We start from the raw sequence: 18,033 nt of genomic DNA, 5'->3' as shown, positions 1-18,033 counted from the left end.
AAATTTACATTGATTCCTGTAATATAAGAAAGATCAACATATATATATATAACCAATACCCCTTAGTATGTCCTGTCATAGTATTAAACCAAACAAAAATGTATGTGTTGTATGTTATTTTAAGAATAATTAAAATGACACCTATTGTGACATGACGTGCTACTTTATGGGATCTGTGGAGTGAATTTTACTTTACTTGAATGTTTTTCTTCACAACTGGTTTCCTACACTGTGGTGCAGTATTGGTTTCTTAAGTTATTACTTGCTACCTAGGGTTTTGAAAATATATTTTCTATTAAGAGCAATGCCATTAGCTTCCAATTATCTCTTATACATATATTTTAAATAGTAAATAGAGTTATCTGAGTTAAGAAAAATAATAAAAAGGAATATTATGCCACTTTTAATTCAAATTCATCATAATAAGATTCATACAATTTTAACAGATCTTTTTGCCCTTCAGTAGACTACTTCTGTAGCCCTGTTGCAGAAGAGCTGTTCTTTAGATATGCAGCATCTCAATAGAGGGGATTTTGTAAGGAGAATTCAGTGGTCTGTATGTTGCCCCCTCATACAAGCCAAAAAAACAAGCATTCAGAGCATCATTTTAAGTAAACTACATCATTAATTAGATATTTGTATACTGCTGCAATTTTCTACTGCTGAATTTGAAATATTCCACTGGATAACTAAAAATATCTCTACAGTAATCTAAGTCACCCAAACATCCAAAAATTTTGCAATAATTGCAAAATTTTTGGATGTTTGGGTGACTTAGATGAAATAGCACATGGTTACGATCATTGCTGATTCAGATCTGTCTAACCACTTCCTTCTGGATATTTTTGTTGCTGTGTCTCTGAGAGAACAGTGATATCCATGACATTAAAAAGTTGATGTATTCTCAGTCCATCTGGGCAGAAGATGTCATAGTATTTTCAATAATTGAATACTTTCAGCATTTGTATCTCTTTAGTTTGCTAACAGACACGTTACCTTGTGTAACTTTCATCAGCAATTTGTAAAGTAGGTTTCCTTCAGAATATTTAATGGAAGCAGAAAGTAGAAACTATTGACAATATTTAAAGGTTAACTCATTTTTTTCCTTTGCGAAACTTAGGCTCAAACCGCAAGATTCTTCTTTTGTAAGAGTTAGTAGAATGACCAGAAAATGAAGTAGGACAGAAAGCTTATTAATTTATTTTTATTTCCCCTAGCTTTTATTCTCTGGCACTTAATGTTCTATAGCTATGAAAAGTGCAGGCAGAGAAACTATACTAGGTCCAGAGACTAAAGAACTGTAAAGACAGGAGACAGGGGAAAAAAAAAGAAGTTGACCAGTTCAGTAGAGAGTCCCATTCTGCATTTTGCATGAGAATTCACATCAAGAAAGTTATACAACTAATTTCAACAGTCGTAGCAAAGGATGTCTTGCAATCAGGAGCTTATGAGTGGGGACATACAGATCATATATATAGTAGGAGTGTATGAATAATAAAAAAAAATGAGCCTTTAAAGAAAAACAATAAAAATAAAGAATTGGAAACAACTTTAAAACAAACAAACAAACCAAGACCAACAAAAACATCAGAATGTGCTTCTAAAAAAAAAAAAACATCCTGGAAAAAAAACCAAACCAACAAATTTATCTGTCAGAAAATGCAGTAGCATCAAAATTCAATGCTATCCATTCAGTTCACCCATCCTAGGTGAACTGAGTCATGGAGACCACAGGTAAAGCACTGGTCATTATGTTTTAGTATCTTACAAAGAAAAGTGAAAAGCTCTTGGGTTTGGTTGAAACCATCTGCTAAATATTTCTACTTCAAATTTTTTTTTCACTAAAGGTATTCTAAATTCTTCTTCTCATGAAGGAATAGTCAATATGAGGTACTCTGTTGCTAATTCATGTAGTCATACAGATTCATTAATATATATATTCTTATGTTAGAGAAAAAGCCATTTATCCATGACAAAACAGGAACTAGTTGAGAAACATGAGAGATGTTTTGACGAGCTAAGAAATGATAGGTTATTAATCTTTCACAGAACTACTAAAAATCTATTTTATCAATCTCAGTAAGACAGAGTTTGCCTGGATATTTGCAGTTCTTCAATTGACAGTCATGAGAACTGATTGCCTGGAGGCCTATGAAGATTTTTCTCCTCACTCGCCACTCCATCCTCATTTCTGTGTGCACAGTGGCACTCCAAACTTTGGTTGTTGTTTAGCATTACAGCTACTTTTTAGCTCCTCAGAAGTTGCAGTTCTGCACAGCAACTAGTATTATCCTTTTTTTTCTGGCACTAACTGTTGTAGCCTTGTGCAGTTGGCCATCTGCAACATAAAATTCAATAAAGAGAGGGAAGAAGTAATGGAAAAGAAAATTATTATTTGAAGACTGGGAGCTACAGCCACTGGATTTGTCATTTTCTATTTTCCTTCTTAGGGGAAGGCCATACAGCTAATGAGAAATGTGAATTTACAATGCAAAAGAACAATCATTTAGAAACTATATTCCTAATACTTAAATAAAATAATTGAAAAATAGGCATTTTTGAAATAAAAATTAAGTGTTCAAAAGCAATCCACAAGTTGAATATTCTGTGTCACTTCACAACAGCTAATTCAAACTGTTCTATTCCACCATTTTTTCTCCTAATATTTTCAGAAAACTTATTGCAGTGAACTTTCACTAGTTATTCAGCATTACATTTGATCAGGTTTTTAATACACTCTGTAAAGTCAAGATGATTATAAGATTTTTTGTAGACAAGTTCTACATATAGAAGTAAATCATCAGAACATAAAGGAAGTTAAAAAAAGCAAACAAAGGTTCAGATTGGTCCTCAGAATATTTTATTTTTATTAAAGAACATCACAGCATGCCGAGAGGTGAGAGAAATGGGATAAAAAACATTGCAGACAAAAAAAGAAATTGAGGACCACAAAGTCAGGTTTAAGCTTCCTATGCATATTCATGGAAGTATAAGCAGAAAGGCCATTTTGTGAAAGGTCACTGTACTTCATAAAATGATAATTTTAGAAAGAAATGCTAGTCCAAAAAGTAGATGTAGTCATTACTGACATATCTTTGTCTACCCTCCAGTTAAGGAGTTTTAATGATTAAGGTTCCTAAATCACTGCACTAGTAGATCCCAGGCTTTAGCTTTTAAGTTTTTTTACTACTATCTCATTTTCTTTCCTTTATGCAGTTAAACTTCATTACTTCTTGGTCTACATGGCTTGGAATAAATGGTGGAAAAATATGGTGTTCTCTCTTACAAATGCTTTTTATGCATAGGGGAGTTGTTCCTATATTCACTCCTCAGACTTAATTTTGTCTTTTTAAACTGTACCTACTAATTTACTCATTTTATCCTATAGATTAAATATTGAAACCTAATTCATCTCTTAACTATTTCCTTGCCATTCCCAAGAATTGTCTGAATATTTCTGGAAATAGAGTGCCCAAAATTTTAAGTAGTATCACTACTGAAATTTCAGCAGCACTGTACAAATAAGAGATTATTCTATATATCTTCTAAGTTTTACCTTCTGGTTACATGTCCCCTTATTATGCTTGCATTTTTCATGGCCTTGACCAGTTTGATTAAGACTTTACTTAAAAGAAGATATATTAAACCTTTCTTGTTCCTCTGTTTATAAATCCTCTATCATTTTATAAATAGAAACAGATTGATTCTGAATAAATCCATATTGGCTGTAATACATCCCTTGTTTTCTTATAGGTGTCTCCAAATATTTCTTTCAGTATTTGTTCTGGATGTCAAAGTTAAGGTGACGGTTCTATAGTTTCCTACTTTAATTTTTTTGAAGAGGAGACCAAAGCAGCTTGCCTCCAGCCTTTTGATACATCTTCATGTATTTACAGAAATACTTCTCAAAAAAATTGCTAATAGTTCAAAGATTACATGAAGTAGTCTAAGTAACATGAGCTGAAAGTCATCAGTCCCAGACAATATGAAATCCTTTAATTTGTAATGGTTTCTCTAACTTATTCTTTATTATTCAAGGATGAGGTCTGATCTTGTTCTGTTGTTTTTGACAAACTCAGTTAACCACTTGTTAGAAGATATTTTTGTTAAAACTAATGAAAGTCATATTACTAATACTAACCTGAGAGTTAACCTGTTTCACCGAGAAGTATAAATAGCTCATTTTAAACTTCCACTGACTACTGAGGTGTTTACATCATTCCTTCTGCTTATTCTTACCATTGCTTGACAGTTGGTGTTGTTCTTTTTGTTAGATTTTTTTTCTCCCACAATATTGCAGTCTTTTCTCTGGTTCTAAATAAAATAAGGAATGGATCACCTATTGGTAACGTTGATATTTGTTTACACAGCATTTGCCATTGTTTTGGTTCACTACATCTAATACTGCATGAGGTAATATGCAGGCACAATTCAGTTTGTTTTCCTAGGCCCTCTACAGTCCTCCAGTACCACTACAGTAAGCTTTACACTGCCCATATCTTCAGATTGTGTCTATGCAAGTAAATTCAATTATGTTTAGGAACAGTCTCAAGCACTGGAAAACAATTCTCTGTGCTCACATATCACTTCTGAGCAGGGTTTTGGCACAGTCCAGCTAGCATTAGCCCCTGGCACTTCCTGATCACAGTTTTGGAGTTGTAATTTCTTTGGGGCCATGCCCAGCAGAGAATTTGCAAGCTATAAAATACATAGTGTGAGTTAACATCAGTGCCAGGAAACTTTACTAGCCATCTTTACTTTGCTGGTGTAAATGCAGCCTCAGTTTCCCACTAGAAACGCCTGTCTTCTCTTAACAGAGTCCATACTTGCAGCCCCTGCCTCTAATAAAGAGTTACACCCAAAACAATCTTCCCTGACTGTATTTGAATGTTCCAGATAAATTTGTTCTAGAATGACCTGATTCTACTGTAAGATGAGACTGAAAATGTCATTAGGACTCCAAAAAGAAACACTATGATTTAGTCCTTTTTTTTTTTTTTTTTCAGAGATGCCATAAATTACTCTTCCGGTGGCACTTATTCCATTTTGTTATTACGAGAAATAACTGGAAGTGATACAGATTAGTAGCATGCATTCTGTGGTTGTTATATACCATCCTTGCATTTAAATGAACTACGTCTTAAATGGAAATAAAGAACTGGGATGGATTGCCTAGCATAAGAAGAAAATGCCTCCTTTCATGCCTCCTTTCATGTTGAAGTACTAGATCATTGCCTGAAACCAAAATTAAGTAATAGTGCTGTGCTTGTGTGTCAGAAATCTGTTGAAAGCGGGGAAGTCTCAATAAGCAGGTTGACTTGTAAAAAAATGAACTGTATTGAAAAGTGCTTCCCTGTATCTGCATAAGAAAAAAAAAATCTAAACCAAAACATTTATCTAAATTGATCCAGAGACTGGATATCCTGAGGTAAAATAAATAAATAATTAGATAAATAAAGTGAGAGATTTATTCTTCTCTTTTCAGGTGAGTTGGAAACTTTTTACATATATTTAATTTTTATCATTATTTTAATAATCCTGCAACACATAAGAATTACAGGTGTATACAGTATCACCACAATTTCAGAGCAATTTCATTTGTTCAAATCCTCACGTGATTTTTTTTCCCTGTGGAAAACAACTCAATTACATATCTCTTTTACTAGTAATTCATACAAACTGTTTTATATTTCAGTTGAAGTTACTAAGTTCCTGTCTCAATATACCTACAAGATAGCATGCTTTTCTTCTTTCGCCTGAACACAATGTTTCAAGAGACACCCATCTGGGCAAACAGTGCCAGAATATTCAGACTCCAAGTTGCTGGTATAGCTAAAGCACTATAGTAAAACTACAGAGAAAGAGAAGTTTTCATCAGACTATGAAAAAGCTACAAGTTGCCAGCTGATTCACTGTCCTTGAGTAGGCACTGTCTAGCAACAGATTATTATAGATTAAAGAATTTGAAAGACTTTGGAGAAGAAAGACTACTGTTAGTACTGAAATCATAATTACGAGGTCATTTATTCTAGCCTTCTAGCAATTGACCAGTGTCTTGAAATCCATATGATTTTGCATTGTAACTGTGAAAATTAATAAAATGAAACTGGCTTGAAGTGAACAATAAATAAATAAATAAATAAAATGTTTTTTCTTTTTTTTTTCCTGAAGTTAAGAATCCACTGTTGTGTAAAATACTTGCATCAATCTTTGGTTAGTATTATTTTTTTTCTGTAGAAATGAAACAAACAAACAAGAAAAAACTACTACTACTGCTACTACTACAGGAAGTTACAGAGTGTGTTGGTTGGTTGCTTTTTTCAGTGTATTAATAGATGTTGCTACTATGCCACAACCTTAACCAACTCATTCCATCAGACACTTCTTAGTCTTTCCCTTTCTTTTCCTTTCATACCTCTGGAAGTCAAGCTATAACCCCCAGCACTTTGAAGAGTACTGTAATTCTTTGATCTGGTGCTTAGCCAGTGACTTTACACTGCATAGTGAACTGAAGCAAAATGCTATAATATCCTTAAGTCAGTAATATCACAGGAGTAAAAATGAACCCTGTTCTTTCATTAGGTTGAGTTTCTGGTCTAATGGGAAAACAGCATCTATTACTATATGAAGCCTAATAAAATGTTCACTATAAAGAGATAGTTCTGAGAATATGAAGATATCTGAGCTAAAAGTACTTACCACAAGCTGATTCCTATTATCTGTGTGAAACTGGTATTTCTTTTGGTGCTTCTCTCTTTATTATTTTCTCCCTATAGAATTTCTACTTTTCTTGGATCATAAAATCTATATGATTGCACAGATCATCTGTATGTTTTGGTAAGTCTGAAAAAATTGGGTTAGCCAACTTTACTCAGGCCATTATAAAATATGGGATAACTGAGCAGTTTCGATCAATCAGTTACTCAGTTTAAGCTTACTTATATATTTTGGATTCACTTTTTACTGATAGACTTTCTCATATTTTTCATATTTCAGCTTGTCAGCAGCTCACACGAAAATATAGGTTTGAAAATGCAGTCCCTGAACCCAGAGATCAGATTATTACTCTGAGTTTGAAAGCACAACATGACATTTTCCTAGATTACACATAAAAGGTCCTATATTATTGGACAAATCTGTCACAGTGTCCTGTGTTAAACAGGAGTTTAGAAAGACGTGGTTATTGTTGCAGGACATCATTGACATGCTGAAAGTATAGATACTGAAAGACCTATTTTTGAGTTAAAGTCAGTCAATCTTACCATTTCTAAATATGAAGAGAATTATCCATTGAAATTAATCAGGAATAAATCGTGATTCTCATAGAGACCTTTATATGCTTGTGTACAAGATAGAGAGGACTTCTGTAAATTAGAAAGGTTTGATAAACCACCTCACTCTTTTTCCAGCACACTAAAGAACATCCTATTGACTTCAGGTAATACATGTTTCAATATATTCAGTACTGCTAAGTATTTTTTTCTTCTTTCAGGTTCCATAGATAGGTGATATAAATGCACAGTATTAATATTTCTTGATGGCAGTAAATTATCTAGGATATTCCGAATTTATAGGAGATACTGAGGCTCAAAATTAAACAGTTTATGAAAATCTCTGAAAAACAGATTATTTATAATGTTTACAATTTTAACTTCCAAACTAACTGTCCTTTTGCTAACTCCTGAAATATTAACTATTGATCCAATATACTAGGGAGACAGCCTGCTCGAAAACTTCAGATACATTTATATAAAGAACTCTCATCTAATCGGTGGATCACCAATATATATTGCTTTCTTAAAGCGATATTTCTCATAGATATCTACATTTAACTTTAGGCTGGAATTATATATGTATTTGTACATGTGTGTTCTTTTAAATGCCAACAAGGCTTTATGTGAGTGCTCGTCTTACCATAGCTGGCCTTCAATATGTAAAACTCCTCAGACTTTAATCATCAAAAGACCAGTGAAATTCTTAGGTTTAATTCCTAAGCAACATTCGTGATAGAAGATTACTGATATTTTATGCATGTTGTCTATAAATGAAGTGGTCTAGGTACAGTCTATTTCTAAACTCAATAATGTAATGTATAAATTAAGAACCAGATATTTTATAAGTTCTTATAAAATGTTCCCTGATTTCCAGCAGTGATCCACCTGAAGGAACATATATTCAAGTTTTTAACTTTTAGCAGTATTTATCTGTAAAAATAATATTTTTGTTCTTCTTCTAGCATACTCAATCCACCTATTTTATCTATTCTTGTAAAAATATTTGGGATCATTTTTAGCAAAATTATAAGGCTGCAACACTTGTATATTCAGCAGATGGCAGATTTATGATCTTGTAAACCTCACTGACATCACTGTTTGGAATGACACGAAAGTCTTGGAGCTTTTATCATTTCTAAGCATGTTAACATGAGTGAAAAAAATGGTTTCCTATTGTCCTTCCAAATTGAAAGATTCTATGATACTATAAAAGGTAAGTGCTAAGTCCTTTGATAAAGAATGTGAATGCGTGAGTATAGGCTGGGCACCACATCCCTAGAAAACAGCTTTACAGGTCGTGACAGACAATAAGTTGGACATGAGGAAACAGTGTGTTGTAGTAAAAAAGGTCAAGAACAAACTGGAATGCTTTAGTAAGACATTTGCCAGTACATCAAAGAAGTGATCATTTTTCCCTGTTTGGCACTTCTGACAATACATCTAGAGTAGTGAATTGAACAAGGAGACGCTAAGACAACTAGGGTTGTTAAGCATATGACATATGAGGAGAAGAAGAAATGGCTAATGGAGGATCCAACTAATGTCTTCGATGATTGAAAACCAGTTACAGAGAAAACAGAATCTGTCTTCAGAGGTATACAGCAAAATGACAAGAAGCAGTGGACAAATCTGCAAAGAGTTATATATCAGGAAAAAAAAAATACAAGAGGCATCAAAAACATCCAGGCATCTGGAACAGGTTACTGAGAAAGTCAGAGAAATCTCCATTCTTGAAGATATTCAGAACTCAACAAGATGTTGAGCAACATGCTCTAATTTGAAATTCAAATCTAGGTAAGAAGGAATTTAAACCAGATGACCTTCAAGTCCCTCATGATTGAAATTATTGAGTTACTCTATAATTCCTGAGTCTCATAATGTAAATCCAGTCATGCACACAGCTTTTCAAAGTTTGTCACCTCATTCCCGTAAGCCATTCTGCTGGAATACAATTGATCAAATTCTTCTTTCTCCTCTTCTCATAGAAATGTTACAGAGAGAAAAGGAGAATAGTTGTATAGTCATCTTTTACATTCCATTCACAGCAGTAATACTCTCCCTTGATTATGATAGTTAGATTACCTAAAATAGGCCTTTTGATTCCTCTTGGTTTATCACGTTATCATCCTCACGAGTTCAAGAAGTTAATTATATATAGTAAACTGTATATTGGTTACTACTCATTGGGATAGAATCATTGAAGCATCTAGGAGTCCAAGAAGGTGACAGATCCATGGAGCTGTGCTCTACTCTTTCTGATATGCACAAATCAGTCTAGTATGGCCACTAATGAGGCAGTCCTGGTATTAGATCTCATGAGGATGAAGGTAGCAACTTAAGGGACGCTGAGGAGAGGAAGAAAGTTACTACATGGATCTGTAAGAGGAACCCATGTCTGCTTACTCAGCTTTCATCACAGAATAAAAGCGCAGCTTCAAGACCAGTGCTGTGAAGAAACAGTTGTGAGTTGTAATTGACTCCCTCTTGAAGGGAGCAGAGGCTCTCATCTGCAGACCAGACTCACAGCATCACAGAATTGCAGGGATTGGAAGAGACCTCAAAAAATCATCGAGTGCAATCTCCTGCGAAAGAAAGTAGCCTACAATAGGTCACAAAGGTAGGTGTCCAGACAGGTTTCTTCCTGAATATCTCCGTAGAAGGAGACTCCATAACCTGCTCCAGTGCTCTGTCACCCTTACCATAAAGACTCACTCTATAAAGTTTGCTGCCTCCTCAGGGCTATGGTTAGTGATGTCAATGGGAACCTTTTAAACTTAGTACAGCTTTCAGATTATTATCCACTCCTGCTGTTCCATGTAGGCACAAACAATGCCACAAGAAGAAGCCTGAGATCTATCAAAATAGGTTTCAGGCTCTGGGAAGGTGACTAAAGGATTGAGAAGCACAGATAGGGTTTTCCTCAGACATCCAAGGAATACTGTTAGGAATGCTGAGGTCAACCCAAGAGATGATGCAGCACTGTTTGACAGCAGCAAACCTTATGGGAGCATCTACACTACACCGAGGAGCACTTAGATTTGAGAAACACAAATGAAATTCTTGCATACCAATGCACACACTATGAGGAACAAATCAAATGAACTGGGAACTTCAGCTCTTTCAGTCCTTTCCCAAAGTTATGGTATCATGTATTAGTGAGAGTTGGTGGAATGAGTCTGGGGTGCTGGGATACAGGGCTATGAGCTGTTCAGGAAGGATAGGCAAGGCAAGGGAGGTGGAGATGTTGCACTGTATGTAGGAGAGGGATTAGACTATACAGCCACATTAAGGATGATGTGGTAGAGAGCCTCTGGATGAGGATTAAGAGGATAGACAGTAAAGTAGATATCACTGTGGGTGTCTACTATCAACCACTCACTCAGGCTGATGGCATAGACCAGCTATTCTGTAAGTAGGAGAACTCTGACCTAGTATTTTTATATTCCTCTACAATAAGATCACAGACTTGTTAGATGAAGTAGATGTAATCTTTCCGAGTTTCAGTAAATCACTGAATATTGTCCTTCACAGTATTGTTCTGGACAAATTGTTCAACTGTGAGTTGAGTAGGCATATGCTATGCTCATGATGAATTTGTTGAATGCTAGAGCTCAAAACACTGTAGTAAATGGGGCTACATCTGGCTGGAAGCCAGCCACTAGCAGTGTTCCCAGGGCTCAATTAATACTAGGGCTTGTTCTGGTCAACATTTTCATCAGTGATCTGGATGCAGGTGTAGAATGCATTCTTAGCGAATTTACTGATGATACGAAACTGCTGTTGCCTTTCTGTTAGGAGAGGCCTTGCAGAGGGATCTAGATACACTGGGGCACTGAAAAATCTGCAGTGGCCTGAAACTCAAGAAAAGTAAATGCTGGATTCTGTATGTGGGACAGAGTAATGCAAACACAGATACAGATTGTGAGATGAGTGGCTAAAGAGCAGCTCTGCAGGAAGGGATCTGGGGGTACTGGTCAGCCATAGGATCAGCAGGAGTTAGCAGTGTGTCCTAGCAGTCAAGAGGACAAACCTCATTTTTGATTAAGCACATCATAGCCAGTAAGGAAAGGTGATTTACCTGGCACATCTCCCAGTGGTGCAGCCTCATCCTGAATATTCCGTGCATTTCTGGGCTCCACAATAAAAAAAAAAAACAAAAAAACTGGTCAGGCAGTTGTGCTTGATGATCTTCGTAGGTTTCTTCCGAATGAGCAATTCTATTCTATTCTGTTCCGTTTGATTCTGTTCTTCCTAAAGTTGTAAGTCATCTTGAAGGAAGCACACTAGATCCTTATACATTGATTTTTTTTGTTTTGGTTTGGTTTTTTTTTTGGTACAGGACCCCAAGTGGAAGAACAACAGTCCTTTCTGTTGAATTAATGAAGGCAAATACTGCTGGAGATCTTATTTTGACTCAGTCTAAGCTTGTCCTCTGTAAGGAGCTGTAAGAGCAGTAAGACATTCTATGGTTCTATGATTGTGTGTTCAGTAATGTGGAGCTGTAGCTGAATATTTTTCAGATACATAGGGAAGTCCAACATCAAGATGTGTGCATATAGGAGCGATTGATGCCTCGGAGTTTTAGCCAGAACTATAGCATGTAACATTAACCCATATTGTTAAAATTAATCTTGGGTTGGAATTTTGAATCTCTCTTCCATTTTGCACTATGGTAGATAGCATCCACTGAGGTTTTTACAATGGAGTTTCCACAGTTTAAATTAGAAGAAAACACTGGGCAGCTATTGTCCCTGCTGACTTTGAAATTTACTTTCCTATTTGAACTAGAGCCGGAATACCTTAACATTCACATTGCTGTAACTATGTCATTACAATTTGATATTTGATCTGTGGAGCAAGTAATTATTAGGGCAGGAAGAGTAGTGAAGTGATATTGAGTATTTTATTATGAATAGTAACATTATCTATCAGTGTTCAAAGCATGAACATAGCTTAGGAGAATAAGGAATAGTTTTAAATAGAACTGCTGACATTTACAAGCTCACATTTCACTGTCAAGGTGTATTCTCTAACACTCGCTCAGAATACAATATTTCAACACGAATTCCAGATAGAGAAATCACCAATAGAATATTTATGTACAACAAATAAAGAACTATTCAATTTTGCAAACACAGTCCATCTCTTTTCAGGCTAGTAGAGGCATTTGTTCAAATTTCATTTATTTTCTCTAAGCAGAAGACCTCTGTGTATTGTCATCTATTCCTTTGCATTCAGTGCATTTTTTCTGAACTTCATGGTCAGTAATAATCACCCACAAAAACATTTTGAGACCTTGACAGTTATTCTAAATCATTAAACATAGTAGTCACAGCAGTTCTTCCATTAAGTTTCTCTCATTCATTAATACTTGAGAAAGAGTTATTATTTTGACTAGGTTTGGGTTTAACCAAACTTTCATACTGGATAGTACTCTATTCATAACTAAAAACATCTTTTTTCGTGTAGATTTAGAGAACCTTCTGTTAAATTTAAAGATAAATGGTGTAATTCATTCAGTTTCCCAAACCTTTTGGGATTGCACAGTAGATACACAAAGAAAATGCTATGTCTCTAGTGCATTTGGCACAAGGACGTGAGATCACTTACAGACATAATAAATCACAGAATCATAGAATGGCTTGGGTTAGAAGAAGCTTGAAAGACCATCTAATTCCACCCTAACTCTTGTGGGCAGAGTTGACAACTACCATCCAACCTGAACTTGAACACCTCCAGGCAGGGCACATCCACCATTTCTCTAGTCAACCTGTTCCAGTACCTCAGCACACTCTGAATAAAAAATTTCCCCTAGCATCTAACGTAAGTCTCCTGTTAGTTGAAAAACATTCCCCCTTGTCTTATCACTTACAGAACATGTGAAAAGTTGCTCTCCGTCTTTTGTATAAACTCCTTTTAAGTACTGGAGATACTTAAATGGCCACAATGAGGTCTCCCTGGAGCCTCTTCCAAGCTGAGCAAGTTCAGCTCTCTCAGCCTGTCTTCATAGCAGCAGTGCTTCAGCCCTCTGATCATCTTCATGGCTCTCCTCTGGAATCACTGCAATAGGTCCATGTCCTACTCACGCAGCTGAATGCAGTACTCCAGGGCTCATGAGAGTGGAGTAGAGAGGGAGAATAATTTCCCTTGACCTGATAATCATGTTTGTTTTCATGCAGCCCCGCTGGCTTTCTGAGCTTCAAGTACGCATCACCAGCAAGCTAAAATTATCTTGGGCAGAAATTCAGTACAGAATATAGACATGTATGACCATCTGAGGTTTCTTATCTCATCTTGTCTGGTTTCAGCTGCCTTTCCAAAATGTCTTCCATAGGTCTATTTTAATGCATAACGATTTTTACACAGCTTTTTCAGGCTGAGGATCTTTTTTCCAAAATGCAATGCAACAGAAATTTGAATTACAAAATAAATAAATAAATAAATAGGAAGCCTTTTTGTAACACTGGCCCTGTGTGTAAAGGAGTTAAGTGGTTCTGGGAACACATTTACTAAATTCTGTGTCATCCTGTCAGACAATCAAGGCAGAGATTCTGGCCTACTGAACTAAAAATATATCAATCTTTGAGTCCAGCAGCCAACCTGAGAAGATCTGAGGCTGGCCTTGTAAATGAGAACGGGACTGGAAATTTCATATTAATAAATTTTCCCACTATCATTGCATTTGAGTGTTCAGATCTACATAGATTGTAAAAGTAAAACTGTGTGCAGAGGTAAGAGGAGACGTTATATATATATAATTACAAAACAAATATAACTTGTAGTTAAAGGATAAAATCAGTACAAAAATTTATGTGTAAAACAATTAAATCTGTAAATTGAGGGTAAAATTTAACCAGATTTAGAATAGGATCTAAGACAACAAGATAGATGACAAGAATGACTGTGTATAAGATGTACAAAAGCATAAACATTTTTGAAAGAGTCATTATTCTCTCAGTACATTACTAGTCTCTAAGTGCAAAGAAGGAAAGTTTTCTAAGAAAGAATTACTGAATAACTCCCATGTCTTTCTCTCCTGACCAGTGATGCTACACCAAAGTGTGTCACTTTTTACCACTAAACTTCTGTGCAGCATTACTTCGTATCCCCCTTACCTAAACTTTAGATTCCCAGTGAATTTGTCTTCTAAACTAAGTGTGAAAGTTTTTGAAATTAGTGAAAAAAGGCAAGATGTTTTTAATGACTCCCAGAGAGAGATACTGGCTTCCTAAATTCAGTTTTAAGTGAACAGCATTTTCCCTCTAAGTTTGCAAAGAAGCCACATTTTTCTTTATTGATGGGGTAGTTCAACAGAGGTAGGCATCTAAGAACCACCATGTCGCTCTCACTCTCTTCCTCCTCAGTACAGGTGGAGAAAATACAATAAAAAAACTAATGGGTTGAGATAAGGACAGGGAGATCAGTCACCAATTACTGTCATGGTCAAAATAGATTCAGCGTAGTGAGCTGCTTGGCTTACGAACTCACTCCTAATCAGAGGTGAAAGGTCATAGCAGAAAAGTTACCGGATAACTAGAAGCTTCCTTCTTTGAGACTGTTTTGCCATAACTTCACTCAGAGAATGAACCCCATGTCTAGAGTATATCGAGGTTTCCCTAAATCCAATTTCCAAATAATCTGATTTCTACAGCTGTAAAGAATGTGCATCTTTACTCCCTTGTTTTTTCAGTGCTTCCTTTACTACGTTATTTTTTGAGTCAATGCCCCACAATGAATGTCGATATTATAGTGAATATCAGTGTCACAATGAAGGGAATTTACCTATCTGTACCCAGAAGTAAAAAGCCTTTTTCTTTTTTTTTTCTCCTACAATTAACATTTATGTCTTGTGTCTCCTACCCAGTCATTTAATGAATGTTTAGTACATTCAGGTTACTTTCAAAGTGAAGTTCTTTGGAGAGATATAATCCCAAAATATTTAAAATTTATAATATTTCACTGAAGAACAAAAAGAACATAAGTAAATTTCTCAGTTTATGAAAGAATGAAATTATTAAGATGCATGTAAAATTTGGAATTCACAACCACATAAAACAAATGTTTTCAGTTAATTTTACTGCTTCAAAAATTAATTTTACTGCTTCAAAAATATCGGTTTCTCTTTTACTGTTAAAGTACCTCAGAAATATGAAATACTGGAAAGTTGAAGCAGCTACAGATTTCAGGAATTTTTGGGGACAGTCTCTTTAAATGTTATTGCTTCAATTTTATAATATATTTGGTGTACGAAGATAAATAAATAATACTAAATGAGACATGTATTTGACACTTAGCTGAGGAAGGAATTAGCCTTCTGATGCTGAAAAGCTGCCAGGAATAAGAGAGGCTCTATGTTTATTAATTATACTTCCGACAACTGAAGAATGAAAATGCTTCTTGAAAATACCAGAGCTATACTTGATAACACTAATTGTTCATGATATGGTAAAGAATAGAGTCACTGACTATCAATGGCCCCGCTTCACATCCTCCCAATACTGCTGTGCTGGAATAACTTAAGGGAGCCAATGTGGACTTCATCTGATGCATTGTTTACCAGCAGATAAATATAATTCTTTCTTAACATTAGAATTTTCTTAGAGCTTCACAAATGACTGAAACAATAAAAACAGTTATTCTCTTCCCATAGTCACAAAAGACAAATTAATGCTTTTAATAGAGAAGAAAGCAGGACTGATAGAATTAGGATGTAAATATTTCACAATCGTATTATTTCATTGAAGAAATATGCAAACTGAAGCTACCTCACTTAGCTGATATCTTTACTGGTCAGATAGGTCTACTCAAGAAAAGCAAAACAGCACTACCCGTGCAGAAGTAAAAACTTTTTTTCTTTTTTTTGGTTGTGAAGAGTAGAATCGTTCAGAACCATGAAAAGCATTGCCAGATGGATGGAAGATAATTTTTTTTTTTTAAAGAAATCTTGCCCATTTCTTTCATTGTACAGCAGATGTATGTATGGACCGGAGAAAAGTCAACTACGCTGTTATTTAAAATGCTGATGTATTTGACTGTTCAGTTGTTAGCATAGCTAAGTAGGTCAAATAATGCTTTGAGTACAAAACTCAGACATTCCTGAGAGCTAACGCAAGCAAGCAGAATTGATAAAGTGTTTGTTCCCATTCTACTTCAACAGAGTCAACCAGTTCTATGGAGGAAACTGAAAACAGTGATGGCAATGTTGGAATATCACAAAGTTTGTGCCAGGTGAGTCCCAGAAATTCTCGCACAGGAATAGAAAGAACACTGAATGCAAGTTTATCAGCACCTATTGAACCAATACAAGGCTGATGGTGACAGTTTCCTTGCTTGCATCATTGCTAGTAACTATATATGATGTCACCACTATGAACTGGAATCAAAAGGCCAGTCCATGAAGTGGGCACATGTGAATTCTCCATCAAAGAAAAACTTCAAGACACAGCCCTCCATGGGTAAAATGATGTACACTATCCTTTGAGATAGGAAAGGGATGATTCTTCTGGATTTTCTGGAATCCAGACCAACCATCAACTCTAACTGCTATGTCATGATACTGACTAAGCTGAGGGATTGAACTTCCAGAGTCAGGCCAAAGAAGACAACCTTTCTCTTGCAACACAATAACATGAGGCCCTATTCAATTTTGAAGACCATGGAGCACATTGCCAGTCTTGACTGGACTGATCTACCATATAGTCTGGATTTGACTCTTCCTGACTTCAATCTGTTTGAATCAATGAAAAGTGGACTGCTAGGCAATATTTTCCTAGCAACAATACTGCCATAGCAGCTGTGAAACACTGGGTCACCTCCACTGGTGCAGATTTTTACAACCACAGCATGCAGGCTCTTGTTCATCACTGGCAAAAAATGCATAGCTAATGGTAGTGACTGTTTTGAAAAATGGTATTTTATAACTGAGAATTTATTCTATCAAATAATGTTACTGTGCTCTTTGTATCTGTTGTAATTTCCATAAAAATAAAGAGGAGGCATTATTTTTGGAGTGACCTATGTATATGTGTGAGTGCAGATGACTTGCATACACGCACACAAATATGCGTGTGTGTGCATTACCTCAGCATCTACATGTTAGAGCAGAGTAAGGTTACAGAATTAATGTATTCTAGTGATTTAATTGTTCCCTAGTAATTTTTTTGCTAGGTAGTTCTCTAACTTCTTTTAAACTGAATTTTGCAGATTTATGAATTGAAGTGTTAAGTAGTCACATCAATAAACAAGAAATGTCCTCGTCCTTTTCATGCAATAAATTCCTCATTAGATGTTCAGGGCCCACATAAAAGAGGAAACAATCATTTTTCATGTTATTTCTCTGTGTATAATCCCGATGTATGAAAGAAATTCAAACTTCTAAGAAACTGCGTAAAACACACTGACATCCTGTCTTTAAAACCTCTCCTCACATACTGGAATTTTCCATGATAATTTTTTTTGTTTGCTTCTTCTTCCAGTTTCCAAACTGTCATCTATTATTATCTTTAATGTTACATCTTATTCACTTTGTATCTATACTCACATTCTTGAGGGAAGATGGCTATTTTACAAGTTCCATTAAACTACCTTAACTCTATGTTATTCAGATATTAGACAATCATGATATAAAAATGTTATTTCATGGGCCATTAAGTGTCTCAGTAATTGCTATTAAAAAAAATAGAAAAAAAATGCTTTAATTATACCTTATCCTTCAAGAAAAATTCCCTCTGAAAATTTATATCACACATTATGAAGTGAG

Source organism: Numida meleagris, chromosome 1 (genome assembly GCF_002078875.1).
Source record: "Numida meleagris isolate 19003 breed g44 Domestic line chromosome 1, NumMel1.0, whole genome shotgun sequence".
Classification (NCBI taxonomy): Eukaryota; Metazoa; Chordata; class Aves; order Galliformes; family Numididae; genus Numida; species Numida meleagris.
Note: the sequence above shows the minus strand (reverse complement) of the source record.